Genomic DNA, 15,974 nt, shown 5'->3' with positions numbered 1-15,974 from the left:
AAACCTTCTGATAACGTCTTACGTGAGACTTATAAAGAAATTAAAATTGCATGGCTTTCGGAAACCAGTATTTAGCTAAGCGAATGATTATTATTTTGAATAACCTACTACGTTCTCATTAAGGGCATAACAAAGTAATTTCACTCTTATTACAGCATCCCTCATGGACTCTTGGGAAATTATTTCTAAATCGCTATATCACGACTTAGCACTTAAATTGAATGACCTCCCTTTTAATTTTTTCTCTACGCTGAGGACAAAATTATTTCAAGATATCTCTTACTCTACTAGAGTTTAGGGCTCAATCAAGTTCTCTCCTGTCTCTCCGAACCGTCAGCTGCAAAAGATTGCAGCTGAAACTAAATATAAATTTTAACTTTTATTTTTTTTTTAAGTGTGTGTGTGTGTGTGTGTGTGTGTGTGTGTGTGTGTGTGTGTGTGTGTGTGTGTGTGTGTGTGTGTGTGTGTGTGTGTGTGTTTTAAGCGTAAAAGCAACTAAGGCTATGAGGCCTAAGTATATTGTGTGAAAATCGCCTGTATTCTTCAAAAAACTCGAGTTTCAAGCAAATGAAACCATTCAATCATCGCTTGACCGACTAACTCAACTACATTGTGGAAAAAGGCTCATAAAAATTTCTTGAGTCATTGAAGATTCGAGTTCAGGCCATTTCCAACGGTGTATGGAGACTTGATTTGATTTGATTTCATTTCATTTTTAATGGCGCATTGGCAGCTAAGGCCATAATGCGCCAAGTCAGATGTATGGAGACAAGGGTGATTATATTTACTGTGCTAGCCGCGAGGATGTGCTTCTTAAGCAGGTCCAAAGAATGGCAACCCGCTTGGTGAGACCTGCAAAAGGGACATATATGGGAAAAGCCTTAGAACTTGTAGGCTGCAGAGTCTGGCAACCAGGCATCTTATAGGGGACCTGATTGAGGTTGATACTTCTCTGAGAAAAGGACAGTAAAACGAATGAAGGCAGGCGAAATTCTCAGTTATAAATGATTCCAGAATTAACTACTGGGGAAGAGATTTAGACTGAATTGCCTACAATTCAAACACAAACATCTAAAAGTTTTCCTTTAGCCAGCGTGTTGTTAATTACTGGAATAAGTTACATATAGGTTGTTGATTTTCTTTTTATTTTTTTATAGATTTATTTATTTTTATATATTTTACTTAGTTATTTTATATAAATATAGATATTATTTATTTATTTAGCCAGCGCAGCAAAACCAATGAATTCTTTGCGCTATTGTTCCTAATACTAACACTATAAAGCCTCATACTTCTATATACAGTATTATGCTTACCTACCTTATGTTAAATCCCTAAATTAAAATAATTCCAAATAATCTAGGGCTACAAAATTGTGCTCATCCGGTGGAGAATGCCTAAATGGGGGCTGTATTATCGAAAGCATATTCAATATCTAGGGTGTACCGATGCCCTTAAAATGTTGGCAAATCTCAAACTGAATCAGTCATTTAAAATACAGTACATCAAATTCACCTTTCTCAAACACAAGAATACAAAAAAACTGCATATGTAGAGATAAAATGAAGACAGCTGAAGAATAATTGAATTTATTTGAAGACGGTTAATCAACCATTTTTATTTTTCAAAAGTGTTTGCTTCATTTTATTTCTATTTTTACCGTTTTAAATTGATTTCTGTAAAATTTGAGAAACGTGTCTTATGTTTTTGAAATAACCATTCAATTAGAAACCCTACCACGTGGAACAGCAAGGCATCATTGTAATAGTCTACCATTGTCTTCATTTCAATTGGAAATTAAAATAATTCTATGTTAATGTAATTTAAAAATTATTGTTTAGCATACCAAAATAAATTGAATTTCTTTTCCTCCTTACATTAATTTTTCTTTTTATACATGTATGCTTACTTACTGGCATTTTGTTTCTTCCCTGCCCCTCAATATTTCCACCCACATTACACATATAGATGACTTTGTTATACAGATACCGACTCAATTACACCTACTAGGTGATTTCAGTGGACTCCGCCACTTTGGGAATAACATTAAATGACAAATGAGAACAGCTACTTCAATTAATACTTGATAAGCATAGCCTTACTGGTTCTCATACTTATGTTCAACTTTCTACAGCATCAACCTCTGCTAACCATCAGTTCTCCGGTATTATTTCCAAGCTTTGATTAGTCAGTGCTGGATTACTTGTACAACAATGGTCCTTGCATAACAGTTTGTTGAAACCAAATAATAGATACAAAAGAAGCTCGTTTTACCAAAATTTCCAAAACAGAAGGAAGCAAACATGCTATTCGCAATGCATCCGATATGAAACTCGCTGAGTTTCAACACGTCGATGATGAAACTGAACACATACTGCAACAGATACTAGCTGCAGCCAATGTTGATATACATGTACCGCAATCACATCTAGGAAAACACAAACATCCTAATCACTGGTGAAATACGTAGTCTCCAAATACAAAAAAAAAAAAAAAAAAAAAATGACGCCTGAAAACTGTTCTGTTTACAACCTACAACCAATAACCTTATCAACTGTAAGAGATTTAGAGTAAAAGCACGGCACACACAAAAAAGGACTCGAATTAGATTTGCAACCACCATTACCAAAGAAATTGATACCCAACTGCTTTGGAAAACAAAAAACTCAGTGGCAAATCACCATCAACTTCTCGCCCGATTCCCAATTGGAATGGGCAGCAAAATCATCTTCCAAATAAATTGCAAATGCCTTTGCAGAAACATTCTTCCAATCGCCTTGCAGTGAATGCGTATGATGAGGCCTTTCAAAAGCGTAAAACACAAAATAAACTTTACATCAGTCTACTTTTCACCAGACTTTCCTGGAAAAGCCAATACTTTTTGTACTGGCTTTTCGCAAACCAGGAAAATATCAATAGCAGATATCCACAGAATTACTCACCAATTTCTCTTACTAGCTGTTTCACAAAAACCGTGAAAAAAAAAAAAAAAAAAAAGAAAAGAGAAGAAAGATTCAAACTGGCTTAAGTGGTACCCCACTTCGCAAGTCATAGTTTATATGGCCTTCCTGTGTGCAGTGACTGCCCTATAATGCAAATCTCCTTAGGAAACAAATCGGATTCAGTATAATGCGACTTGCCAATCTGCGAAGTTCTGCGGAATTCCGGGTCACGGAATTTCCATAAATGAAAGTACAAGCAATCAAAGCCGTCAATCATACAGTCAGCCCATGGTCTTCACAAGCACAGATCCTATATTCAAACTGTATATCTTACCTTCAATCCAACCTGTATACCTTCAGTCCAGGGTATACTTACCTGTATACCTTCAATCCAACAAGCACGTCACAATCAATGGAAGCAACTATGGCAATCTCGGACTCTGAATGAAATGTTAAAGCTTAAACAAGAGCCACAACAGTGTAATTCATGTTTTCGAAAGATTCGACACAAAGAAGTTGTTATTATCAGAATACGTAATGACCACACCATCTAGCACATCTCTCTCTCTCTCTCTCTCTCTCTCTTCTCGTGGGGGAAGATCCTCCATATAGTTACTCCTTCTTAATCCTAAAACATCCTTATAAACTACCTGCACTACCAAACTGACAGGACTGCAAACTTTTTTGTTTTTGTTGTCGAGTTTTAGGCGCATCAGCAAATTAGGCCATACTGCGTCATATATAATGTCTGTGATCGAATTGCTGTTTGCTGGATGAAATTGTGGTCATAAGCCACGATCCCAAAGAATTAGAGGAAAATCTTAATCAGTTATGCACAGTTAGTAAGGATTTTGGACTAAAGATGAATATGGCTAAAACAAAAGTAATGATGAACAAGTATGCCACGGAAAGGGAAATAATGATTGAAGGAGCAGTAATTGAAAAGGTGGAGTCATATACTTATCTGGGACAAGTTATTAGCTGTAATAATGATAAATGGCTGGAAGTCAAGAGAAGAATAAATTTTGGATGGATAGCATTCAGGAAATTAGTCACATACTGAAGAGCAATATCCCAGTTTGTCTGAAACGTAAAATAATGAATCAATGTATACTCCCCACCATGACTTATGGAAGTGAAACTTGGGCACTCACCAAAAGAATGGAAGAGAAGCTGAGAACTACACAGCGAAGAATGGAACGAATCATATTGGGAATCAGACTGTTAGATAAGAAGAGAAACACATGGATTAGGCAGCAAACTCAAGTAAAGGACATTCTTATCAAAAAAGAACTAAAATGGTCTTGGGCAGGACACATAGCTCGAAGACATGATGACAGATGGACTAAGAAAATAACGGAATGGTATCCAAGAGGAGCTAGAAGAAAACCTGGAAGACAAAGGCGGAGATGGATAGATGAAATTCATGAGTTTTCGAGTAGTAAATGGATGGCCAGTGCTCAAAACAGAAGGAACTGGAAAGTTGCTGGAGAGGCCTTCATCCTGCAGTGGATTGAAAATGGCTGATGATGATGATGGATGAAAAACGCCCGAGTTTCCGAGAAAAAAAAAAAAAAAAAAAACAATGCTATCGAATAACAAAGCCACGTTGTAAAAAGGGTCCATTACAATTCCTCGCATCATTTACGGGATTCGAAGTCAGGTGTTTTTCACCCGCTGTTGGAGGATGCTGACTATACCAACTGTGCTACCCACGAGAGCATCTGCAGTCTTTAAATTTCTCTCGTATTTATCCGAGCCATTATCACCTCATAAAAAAACAACACTGGGTGAATTCAATTCTACAGTACTTAAAACAAATTCACTTATACGATCACTTTTAGTTAGCGTCCATATCAGTTTTTATCAATAGCTTACGAACAGGCACAATATGGCCTTTGCAGCCCTCCATTAAATCTTAACAACAATAATAATAACCATCACCCCCCTACACACACACACACACAAGGCCAATTCTGCCGCTGTTATTCCTTAAAAGCCACTTTCACTAAGTAATTTATAAAACTATTGTATAATTTTTATAATTCTTTTCTCTCTTTGACATCTGGCATCGCGATATTTGACAGCTGGTGAAAACAAACTTCCAGCAACTTCACGTCTCTCTTCTTTTCCAACTAGTTATATACTCTTAAGTGACATCCTGCCTGTTCATGGATCATTTGCCGTAAAAAGTTTCATTAACTCAACTTTTATTATTAGCGATTTTTTTAAAATTAAACTCATTAATCCCTTCCAACCAATGAGGCAATTATCTGTCCACTAAATGACTTGCATTGCTGCCTTCTGTTGGCATGCCAAACAGTCACTTCAGATTTGCTCGAGATAATAATTTAGTGAAGAAAACAAATAACGCGAATGCTTTGAGCAGCGTTAAACCTGTACTTACAATCGATCCACTAGGACGAAGTGCAGAAATAAAAATAAGTTACTTAAAAAAGAAGCGAAATTAAAATTGCATGGTTCTTCTAAATATAATACGAAAGTATATTCGATAATGGCTGCATTAACTCACCCAGTTTCTGTCCACTGACTAGATATTCAAACGGCATCTACATTTTTGACAACTTATAATCTTAAGTCCTTAATCCTACCGAGACTCGGATTATGAAGTTGTAGAGGAGATTTACAGGAAGCAAAATCTTCAGACAAGGTGAGTTAATTGTGGTTTTATTATTTTCCTGGAATGAACTATTTTATTAACTGGTGCTTCATGTCGAAAAGATATCGAGCGGCCATTAAAACAAAAAATAAGTTAGGTAATGTAAGCACCGCGTTATATTTCAGGAGCATTCGATTTTTAAAAAAAAAATTAATTGAATTTTTCCCCTTTCTGCGATTAACAAAAACTGAAAAGTAAAGAAGTAATTAACTTTTTGACTAATTAATTAACTAATAATATATAAATAATTATTTTCACTTCTCTGCGCGTACTTCAAATGTAATATTCGCCAACTTTTGTGCAGTACTTATTTCCACCTGAATTTTAATAAAAACTGAAACGGAACACGTATTTCACGTATCTCCTGGGAGTAACAGGATAAGTAAATATTAATAATTCCCTATTTATATTTTTAATAAATTAATAAAAGAACTGTTCAAAAAGCAACCACTTTAATATGCGCATTGCTTAAACTGATAATTTTTCTTTTCTGAACATCTGCCATATTGCGTATTAATTCATCCAATCAGCGCACTGCAACAAATACCACTTCAGCTACAGTATTAAAGAAAAGAGTCAGAACTACATGGCATGCATGAAAATAAAGATGTGATATTTTCTAAATTTCTATTTGTCTGAATTTAATTAAATTTGAGATGGCCTGATATTTTTTTCGAAAGGAGTTAAATGTACAATTTAATCAGATTCTGTCCACCGTTAGTTTGTTGAGTTGTTCTATGCGAAGGGGCGGGCATGTTGAAGACAAATACACGTTTTATAGATTCATGAACGCGCTTAAAAATTATTGTCATACAAAATTATCAAGAAACATTAAAGAAGACATATAATATTGATCTCGCTCTCAGAACTACACTTGATTATTTGCAGGTATTCGTCGAAAATGAAGTATACAGTTAACTTAACACTAATTTAATCAAGTGACTTCAACTCTTTTGTCACTCGAGGTGCCCTTAAATATCAGCACTGAAGTCATTAATCGGTATAGAATTTTTGTAATCTCACGACACTACTTTTAAAAGCTTGTGGTTGGGAATAGAATCGTTGATATAACTTCTAAACGGATGTTGACATTAATCTTCAAAATAAAACAGGTTTTAAATACATTCACTGCCATTTAAGAACTGTTGTATTGTTATGGCCATTAATAACTTCCACTTTTAAAAACCTTTGTTCTTAAGAACTATGAAGAACCTAAGTCATTATGCCATAACAGAACCTATAACAATATAAGTTCTATTGCGGCGCAATGAAAAATCGAAGTTGTACTGTCCACAACATACCGTAAGTTAATTCGATTTAAAAAAAAAAAAAAAAAAACGCGTGTGTGTGTGTGCGCGCACACACATACTCACACACACACACATGCAATATTTATTTTATGCTATGACCAGATCTTTAAGCATGCGAAGCCAACGATATTTTAAAAGAGCAGTCCACTCTTTTTACAAGTGGTTCTCGCTGAGGTATACTTCTAGGCGTTTGCAGAGTAGAGGTCTGCACAGGCCAAACTCGAATTTTACCCGACCTGGAGCGACTGTTTTGCTCTAAGACCAGGCTCGAGCCCGAAGATGAATTCAAACATGTCACTCACAGCCAACCATAACCCGAATTATTTTTATGTGATTAGTATGCTAATCCTTTTCAGGCTCGATGTTTTTGGATTGCTTTAAATTTACGACAAGGTGACTAAAGTCATGAGGTATCAGCATATTGGGAATGTAAACCATGTGTATTCTACCGTTCATTTACCTGCTTTACTGGATGAAACACGCAACCTTCTGGGAGAAAAAAACAGCGTGAAACTCTCGCTCGAGACCAACTAATTCGACTACAATGTCGACAAAAGCCCATAAAAGTTCCTACGTCCCTGGGTTCAAATCCCACAATTAACTCTTTTTTTTTTTTTTTTTGGTACTTGTCGGCGCATCCGGCTTCTGTGGCCATAATGCATCTCCCAAGGTTTTTGAAGTACTTTGATCCAAGTCCGAGGCGGGATTCGAACCCGCGACCTTTGGGTTGCCAGGCAGGTACTTTACCCACCCGGCTAGCCCGGTCGGCCACAATTAACTCAAACCTGGACTTTTCTTAACACAGTGTGGAAGGACAACGTTCGTAACTTCGATGCTTTCCGTGAGAGTATGCTCGTTCGAAGTACAGTACTTATACTATCCTTTCTGACAGTATTCTGTGACAAAAAATGCAGTAATCTTTTTATGCATTAAGCATGAAATCTGATAATTTTCCTTTTATTTCCGATATTATTTTGTGCCTTGACAGAATATTATAACGAATTGTGAAATGAATAAATATTTCTATCATTTTCAGTGAGGTCCAATAACTTCACAGATTCCGACAAAATTAATCTTTCCCCTAGTATCAAACCATGGTTCGATACTGGGGGAAACAAGAATGAAACGAGATTGTTATAATAAGATTGTTTATTATGACCTTTCTTATAGTCCTAGTATTGAATTATGGGTTCTTCATAGTTATATGGTGCGAATCCTCATCTATAAAAAGAAGTATTTCAAACAAATGAAAGGACAACATTTGTCCGCCATTGTTCAAGTAGTAAATTTTCGATAAAAAATAAATTCGTTTTTAGGGTTCGTAGTCTAACGAAGGACCCTTATAATGTCACTTGGTTGTCTGTCTGTCACAGCATTGCATCTCTGGAACCACTCAACCTATTGACTTGAAATTTTGCATGAGTTTGTATATCATGTGGGCCAACATAACGCCATATTGATCGTTGTTGAAAAAATATTGTCTGAGAAATGGGGGGAGTAAATGTGGCGGGACAAAAATTTTGTCGACAACCTATAGCTTATTATACACTGATGGAAAGAGCTGAACCAGTAGGTTTCAAATATAATTTTAAAATATTTTTAAAATTAAAATGGCGGCGCCATACAGGAAAATGTGAGTAATTTTCGTGTCCTCTATTTCCGTCGCTAATGGAGCTAAAAATCTAAAAATCACAATAGTTATGCGTTGTTCAATGCTTATCAAGGGAAAAACTATTCCGACTGAAATCTATCATTTACTTTTTGTGTTAAAATTAAAAAAAAAAACAATTTTTATTGCACTTTGATAGCGCGCTTCTTTGTACTAACTCTCCTTTTGGTGACAAAAAGGTTGCTAAATAGTTAGTTAATAATTCTATAAAGGTCATTTATAAATTTTGCGACGAGAAGTATTTTTTAACAATTTTCAAAGCTGGAGTTGTCCCGGCAAGGAGGTACTCAGAGAGCCAGTGTTGAGGCGGCGGTGGTGGGGAGGCGCCTGCGCGGAGTCTTGACTGACAAGTGAGACCCTTGTCTCACTTGCCAGTCGCTTTTCTCCCAAGACTTTAATCGCTTCTCCAGGAAGAAGTCGGAGTCGCTTCTCCCACCCTTGTCATACAACAACTGGAAAGACGCAAATAGACAATGTTTTCGTTAGTTCCTCAGTTTTAGGCCAAGCTGGGGTACTAGAAACTTTTTTCAGTTACCATAAAGCTCTCTATTTGAGATACTACACTAACGACCATTCGTGACTACGAACCCTTCATTCTGAGTGCCGGCACTCAGTCGTTGACCGATTTATTAATAGATAATATTCAATTTTCAACCCAAAGAAGCCTGAAAATTTGTAATAATATCTGATTAATATAATCTCAACCAAGCCCGAACATAGTTCGGAGTCAGCGCAGACCTTTAACACAAGAGTATTTAATGTTAGGGTATGGGTATATAAATATAAAATAATAATTTTATTTTATGAAAAATATTTTATAAGGGTATGAACCTAATGTTTTGAAAGATTCAACTTCTTATCGATGACATGCTCTCCAGACCACTTTTCAGCGACAGTTGCATGCAATTGGATATTTAAATTGCGAGAACCGTTTCAAGAAATTAAAAACCGAAAACATTCAAAATCAGCATAAAAATCCTACACAAGAAAAAAAAAATAATAAGTAATACAAAGATGCCCAAGCCTGTACCAGAAATATCGCCCCCATCTCCACTAACAACAACAAAAAACGAAAAAAAAAAGAAAAAATACTACACTTCTTGCCACCACAATATGTAACCAAAGAATAAAGGCCTCCATTTTCAAAGGATTTTTGTCAGCGACTTGTTCCATCTCTACATAAAGAAATCATATAAAGTTTCCCTAACACACGCATAATGTAAAGTAGTCATAAAATCCTGTAAGAATTTAAAGAATGCTTCATGCATGTATTTGGAATTCCAATTTCGCTACGTGATGTTATTCAAAGTAGAATATTGTGTATGTTCCCTCCAAGGTGGTGAAATTTCTCCGAAGATTTCCTTTTCATATTTTTGGCCTGCCTTCAGGGAGGTTAAACATACGACGGGCGTTGGAATAACTATCGAAGAAATTCAAATTTCACCGTCTTTCGTGAATGTAGCCTACCAACCACCAGATTGTTGAATGTAGTTTCAGCATTTGTTTTGTTCTCTTCGTAAGTGCAACTGGCACAAAAATCTTCACCCCCACCTCCAAAATAAAAAATATATATATAAAAAACCTTTTTATGAAAAATTTCATTATATATGTATTTATTTAGCTGAATCTCACTATTTTCGAAAATGTGTTTCCTTCTGGGAGCGCCTGTAAAGCATCTTATCATGGTACAATAGATTCCTCTCAGGATGATTTATTTGAAGTATCAATGCCAGAACACGGGCAAGGATGAATGAGCCAGTGCCGACTCAAATTAGATCTGTGCTCCCGGATCTTCCCTCTAAGTTACATTGGGTTTAAACATAATTTAAAAACAGATTGAGTTTTTTCAACTCAATATATGGCCATATTTTCAATAATCTTTCCCCCGCCTCATCTTTCTTAAAATATCTCTTTTTCATTTTCTTATATCTTTAGTAACAAAAAATGAAAGCATATAAAGATCGAATCCATAGGACGAATGATATGGGAAAAAACTTCTGACGAATAAATTTTCTCTCATATATGAAGCTTATCAAACATTTGACAACGTGACTGGATCAATAACATCTCATTTTAAGAATGCCCAATTTCACTATCATGTGTTATTAAATAAAGGTGCATTCATTTAAATGGTTACATTCTTTATGGCCTGCCAAACATGTTCTTTTGCATGAATGATGCACATGAACACAACTGTATAATGCTAATTATAATTTCAAAAAAATTGCTGGAAAGAAAATTATATGAACGCAGTGCTCGCTGATATATTATGGACAAGTAATATAACATGAAAAGGAAGTGATTCGCTGACTTCATTAAGATTAATACAGTTAGTGTCACAGAAGATAAGAATCGCAGAGGGATTACATGTAATTATCACTTACAAGTGTGTCTCAATTATGATAAAGTTCTAGCTCGGGTAACTGTCAAATATAATGCCAGTAAACCTGTAACAAATAATCTTTCCCATTAAGACATTCATGCGTGACAGACCCTTTATGTAGCAGCCGGTAAAAGGGTAACTTTTATATACAGGGTGTTTCTTAATTAAGCGAATTCTTTTGGGAGTTCACCTCAAATAGCAAATAATTTGAAGTACCTAATGGATATGGATCATCAAACACATCGTTTATGTATTGAGGTGGCATAAAGCGTATAGTGTATAAAATCAGGATTCATGAAAAGCAATGAGACAAACCAGGTAATCGGCTAACTATTAAGGATATTCTGTTCATATTTTTGACTAATTTGAAACTGGAAGTGCGACAGTATTTGTTCGAAATGTCCAACGCCGGAGTTGGGGTCCGATGGCGTTTGATAAGTAACGCTATATGCATATATGCTTCGGCTTTTCCGCGTGGGTAGCATAATAATTATAATCACAGTCCATCCCACCCCCGAATAGAAGAGCCACGGGTTCATATCCTCTCAATGATGCAAGGAACTTTTATGCACTTTTTAACGTAGTGGCTAAGTTTGCCGGTCTCAGGAGTGGATAGCAAGGTCTGCCCCCCCCCCCCCCCCCCCCATTACGAGTTTTTCGTCAAGTAAAAACTGGCAAATTGACCAGAGAACATATTAAATTTACGGACATACACTGATGATTGTTTGTTTGTTATTTGGTTTTTACGAGCATTAGCAACTAAGGCCATATTGCTCCGGGGATATGCGGTCGTCATTCCCTGACCTTTCCGCATCCTCCGTATTTGGTGGTCACGGGCTCGAACCCCGGTTTAATCAAGTAGTGTGTGCTACACTGATGAGCCAAAACATTATGACCACCTACCTAATAGCGTGCTGGTCCTCCTTTCACCGTGATAACCGCTTACACTCCGCGTAGCATTGACTCCACGAGACCGCAGATGTTCTCAGGTATCCTGGATCATCTGGACAAAAGGACGTCCAGAGTTGGGCAACAGAGCGAGGCACTGGAGTGAACTGGCGAATGCTGCTTTCCACCACATCCCACAAGTTCGTTGGGATTGATGTCGGGTGAATCTGGCGGCCGGGGAGCACACGAAATGCTTGGCCATGAGCCTCGAACCGTTCTCGCATAACGCCTCCGTAGCCAGGTGGGAAGGAGCAGCAGTGCGTAGCACACGCTTCTTGATTAGACCGGGGTTCGAGCCCGTCACCACCAAATACGGAAAGGTCAGGGAATGACCACCGTATATTCCGGGAGCAATATGGCCTTAGTTACTAATGCTCCTAAAAACCAAATAACAAACAACAACAACAAACAAACAATGCAGGCTTTGTAATACGAGTCTCTGTCTTGTTGAAAGAATGTAGTGCCATCTGGATCACAATCATCATGTAGCGTAAAACTTGTCCAAAACAATGCCCAGGTATTATTATTATTATTATTATGTCTAAGGTGGCCGTCTCTCTCCACCTAATAAACTGAATTTGTGCAGAACCTCTGCGAAACAGACCTGTATGGCAGGCCTCTTCGCCACCAAAGAGCAGCTGGCACCTGGACAGCTGCTCCCTAATGGCCGCCCATAGTCACTTGGTACTGGGCCTGGTCTACTATTTTAACGGTACCTCATGCACAAAAATCCCGCACCGACCGGAAGTAGTGCTATACCGGTGGGTGCCAGCAATCCCGCTCTCAGGCTGCCCACACCTGAGAGCCAGCAAAAAAAAAAACAATGCACAGGTAGGATCTGGCAGTGAGCGTGTGTTCAATGGGGATGAGAAATCCAGTGATGTCCATCATATCATCTTCCAAACCCATGATACTCCACCGCAGGCCTGTTTTCATCCAACCGTGCAGTCTGGTTGCAGCTGTTCACCTGCTCGCCATCGAATACACGACTGTTCATTGGCATGATGCAGCTGGAACCTTTGTTCATCAGACCAGGCGTCTTTTTCCAGTCGTCCAATGTTCAGGAACGGTGCTCCCGTGCCCACTGCAGGCGAATGTGTCGATGACGGCCGCTCAACATGGGCACATTAACAGGTCGCCTACTCTCTAGGGCTATTCGCAAGGGCGTCCGCTGCTCGGAAACATTTCTCTGTGCTCCCTGGTTATAGTCTGCCATTAACTGAGGAATCATGAGCTGTCTGTTGACCCGGAGAGCACGTGCCAACCGCCGTTCACCTCGACTGTCGAAGTGATAGTTCCCTGTCCCGGCACGTTGGGTAATTGTGTGTCCCTCTTCAAACCATTCTTGCTACACTTTCAATATGGCAGCCGTGGCGAAGAACAGCCGACAATACTTGGAGTTGCTGAGATGCTGGGCCCGCTATCTAGAGCTGCAAATCATTCCCCATTGCATGGGCTTCGTAATGACGAAGTGAACAGCACTATATATGCTGTTCAGTAATGCCACTGCTAGACGCTGCGGGATGCATACGCTAGTGGAGCCAGGGGTGCTCATAATGTTTTGGCGCATTAGTGTATTATACATAAGCAGATGAGTTAGTTCTCGCTGGCAATTATATGACGAGTTTTTTATTTTGTTTTTTTTTTTAAATGCATGCATGCTTTCGATCATTGCAAAAAAAAAAAAAAAAAAAAAAAAAAGAGAGAGAAAAAAAAGCCCATTCAGTTTTACTAGTATTTAACGAAGCTTGATACGGCATCCTGAAATGTTACTACTCTACTTCGACATGAACTTTGGTGGCACACACAAACAGCTGTTTCCTTGATTTTAGTGGCCCTCACTAGTAGCACAACAGTTATAATCACTGTCCTCCCACACCTGGTGGAGAGCGGTGATTACAGCCTGAAAGTTCGAATCCTTGCAGTGATGCGAGAAAGTTTTATAAGCTTTTTCACAATGTGGCCATCTGCCTTCCTCTAAGTTCGTCGGTCTCAGAGGAAGGCAGCATGGTTTTTCTCCAGTAAACTCGGAATTTCGCCCATCTAACAGCAAAACCGACCACAAGATACATGCAATTACCAGCACAATATACTGATGCCTCACAGGTATAGTTGCTTTGGCGCTTAACACACACACACACACACACACACACACACACACACACACACACACACACACACACACACACACACACACACACACACACACACACTTAACCACCTTGACTTTAATTGTTTTTCAAGCCCTACGCATTTGAGAGGTACACCAAAGTTATGTTACTGAAAAATGAGCTATATGCTAAGGGCAGTGTGTTTCGACCTTTTTCTGGTTCAAGAACCACCTTCACGTTTACTGAGATTATCAACGACTACACAGAATGAGTTAATTCAACACCTATTCGTACAACACACGCAAAATCATACATAGTATTATTAAAATATATTTTCTTATTGGATTTCAAAAATTCCGGAAAATATATTGGCTGTTTCATAACAGGAGGCCCTTGGTTTCAGGATCGATTCAAGACCTGAAACAAGGAACAAAGTTTATATTAAAATGTGTCCAATTCTGAATGGTTACGGCGCTATGATTGAATTTTAAAAATTGACTGTGGAGTTTTTTAATAGTAAAATCTATAGATATAAAATAATAAATATGAAAAAGCAAACACATACCTAGTAAAATGTTTATTCATGCTAACTACATGCTTGCTTATTGATATTTATTTTTTATTACTTTTTACCATTGAAAATTCCATAGCCATTTTTTCAATTTCAAACAACCGAAAATCGGGCACATGTTCATATGAACTTTTTTTTCCATTGTTTTCAGGTCATGAATCGATCTTGAAAGTACGGCCCACATGTTATGAAGCGTCCTGTATAAATGTTAGAACGGATAATTAATTCGTAGAAGCAGTGATGCAAAAAACCAAGATGATACAGCATCAAAATAAAAATAAAAAAATAAAAATTACAATATCATTTGTCCATCTCTTCTAATAATTTGTCTAGTTCTTCCTTAAACTTTTTCAAACTACTCATTGCTACACCATGTGGAAGGTTGTTCCAACAATCAGCTACCCGCTGGCCGAAGGAAATTTCTGCATATCTATCCTGTAAGCATTCGTCCTCAATTTGTATTTATGCCTCCTCCTTATGTGTGCAGTCTGCACAAGAGAAAGAATGGCATCAGATTCAGTTTACTCAATCCATTCAAAGCATAAACGCCTCAATCATATCTCCTCATAGGTGCCTGGTCTCTTGACGTTGCAATTTGCAGAACTGAATCTTTTCTTGGTAAAGTATCCTTTTTGTTCCCCTCACCCATCCTTCTTTGCATCCGTTTTGCCACTTATGGATGCGAAGGAATGAATCTGAAAAGAGTTGACAAGAAGAAAATTGAAGCATTTGAAATGTGGTGTTACAGGAGAATGCTGCATATTTCTTACTTGGATCGAAGAACAAATGAATGGGTATTGAATAAAATTGGCAGGCCTAAAATTCTTCTTCATAGCATCAACAAAATAAAACTCAAGTTTTTTGTTCATATAGTAAGAAGGGAAAACTTTCAGTGGAAGAATATAACGGAAGGAAAAACCGAGGGGAAGAGGTGCGGAGGAAGACCTGCAACTAGGTGGAAGGATAGGATCAGTGAACTACTGAGCATGACACTTTGCGATGCCGCTCATAGAGCACATGATCGATGCAGTTGGAGGAATTTGTTGGTGGCCACAACAGCTCCTCAGGGAGCTGTGTGACTGGAAGAAGAAGAGAGACTTGTACGCACTACTCAAGATTTGGCATAACCATTATCTTATACAATGGGATAATCGCCTTCTTATTCCTGCTGGCCAAATGGTATTAAAGGTTCCCAAGCATTCGCTCACTACAGTAAGCGTATTATGTCTTAGAAGTGTGTGTTCACGAAATTATTTGCGTGTTGTGCGGGCTAAAAAAACCAGGAATAACTCAGGGAAACAACCCTACACCCTCTGCCTGAGATCAGCTAACTATTGTATCTCCAATGAAGAGGAATTTA

At 37.9% G+C, this 15,974-nt stretch overlaps 1 protein-coding gene across 1 annotated transcript in view; it reads right to left on the bottom strand.

The window, feature by feature from the left end:
* The window catches only part of LOC150084836 (1-phosphatidylinositol 4,5-bisphosphate phosphodiesterase classes I and II-like), a 932,481-nt gene that overhangs the window by 492,506 nt on the left and 424,001 nt on the right, over window positions 1-15,974 (bottom strand). The gene's annotated exons all lie outside the window — the stretch shown is intronic.

The sequence above is a fragment of the Mastigoproctus giganteus genome, chromosome 6, assembly GCF_048544385.1.
Source record: "Mastigoproctus giganteus isolate SK-2022 chromosome 6, ASM4854438v1, whole genome shotgun sequence".
Lineage (NCBI taxonomy): Eukaryota > Metazoa > Arthropoda > Arachnida > Uropygi > Thelyphonidae > Mastigoproctus > Mastigoproctus giganteus.
The sequence above is the reverse complement of the archived record's forward strand: the minus strand, read 5'-3'. Positions and strand labels throughout refer to the sequence as shown.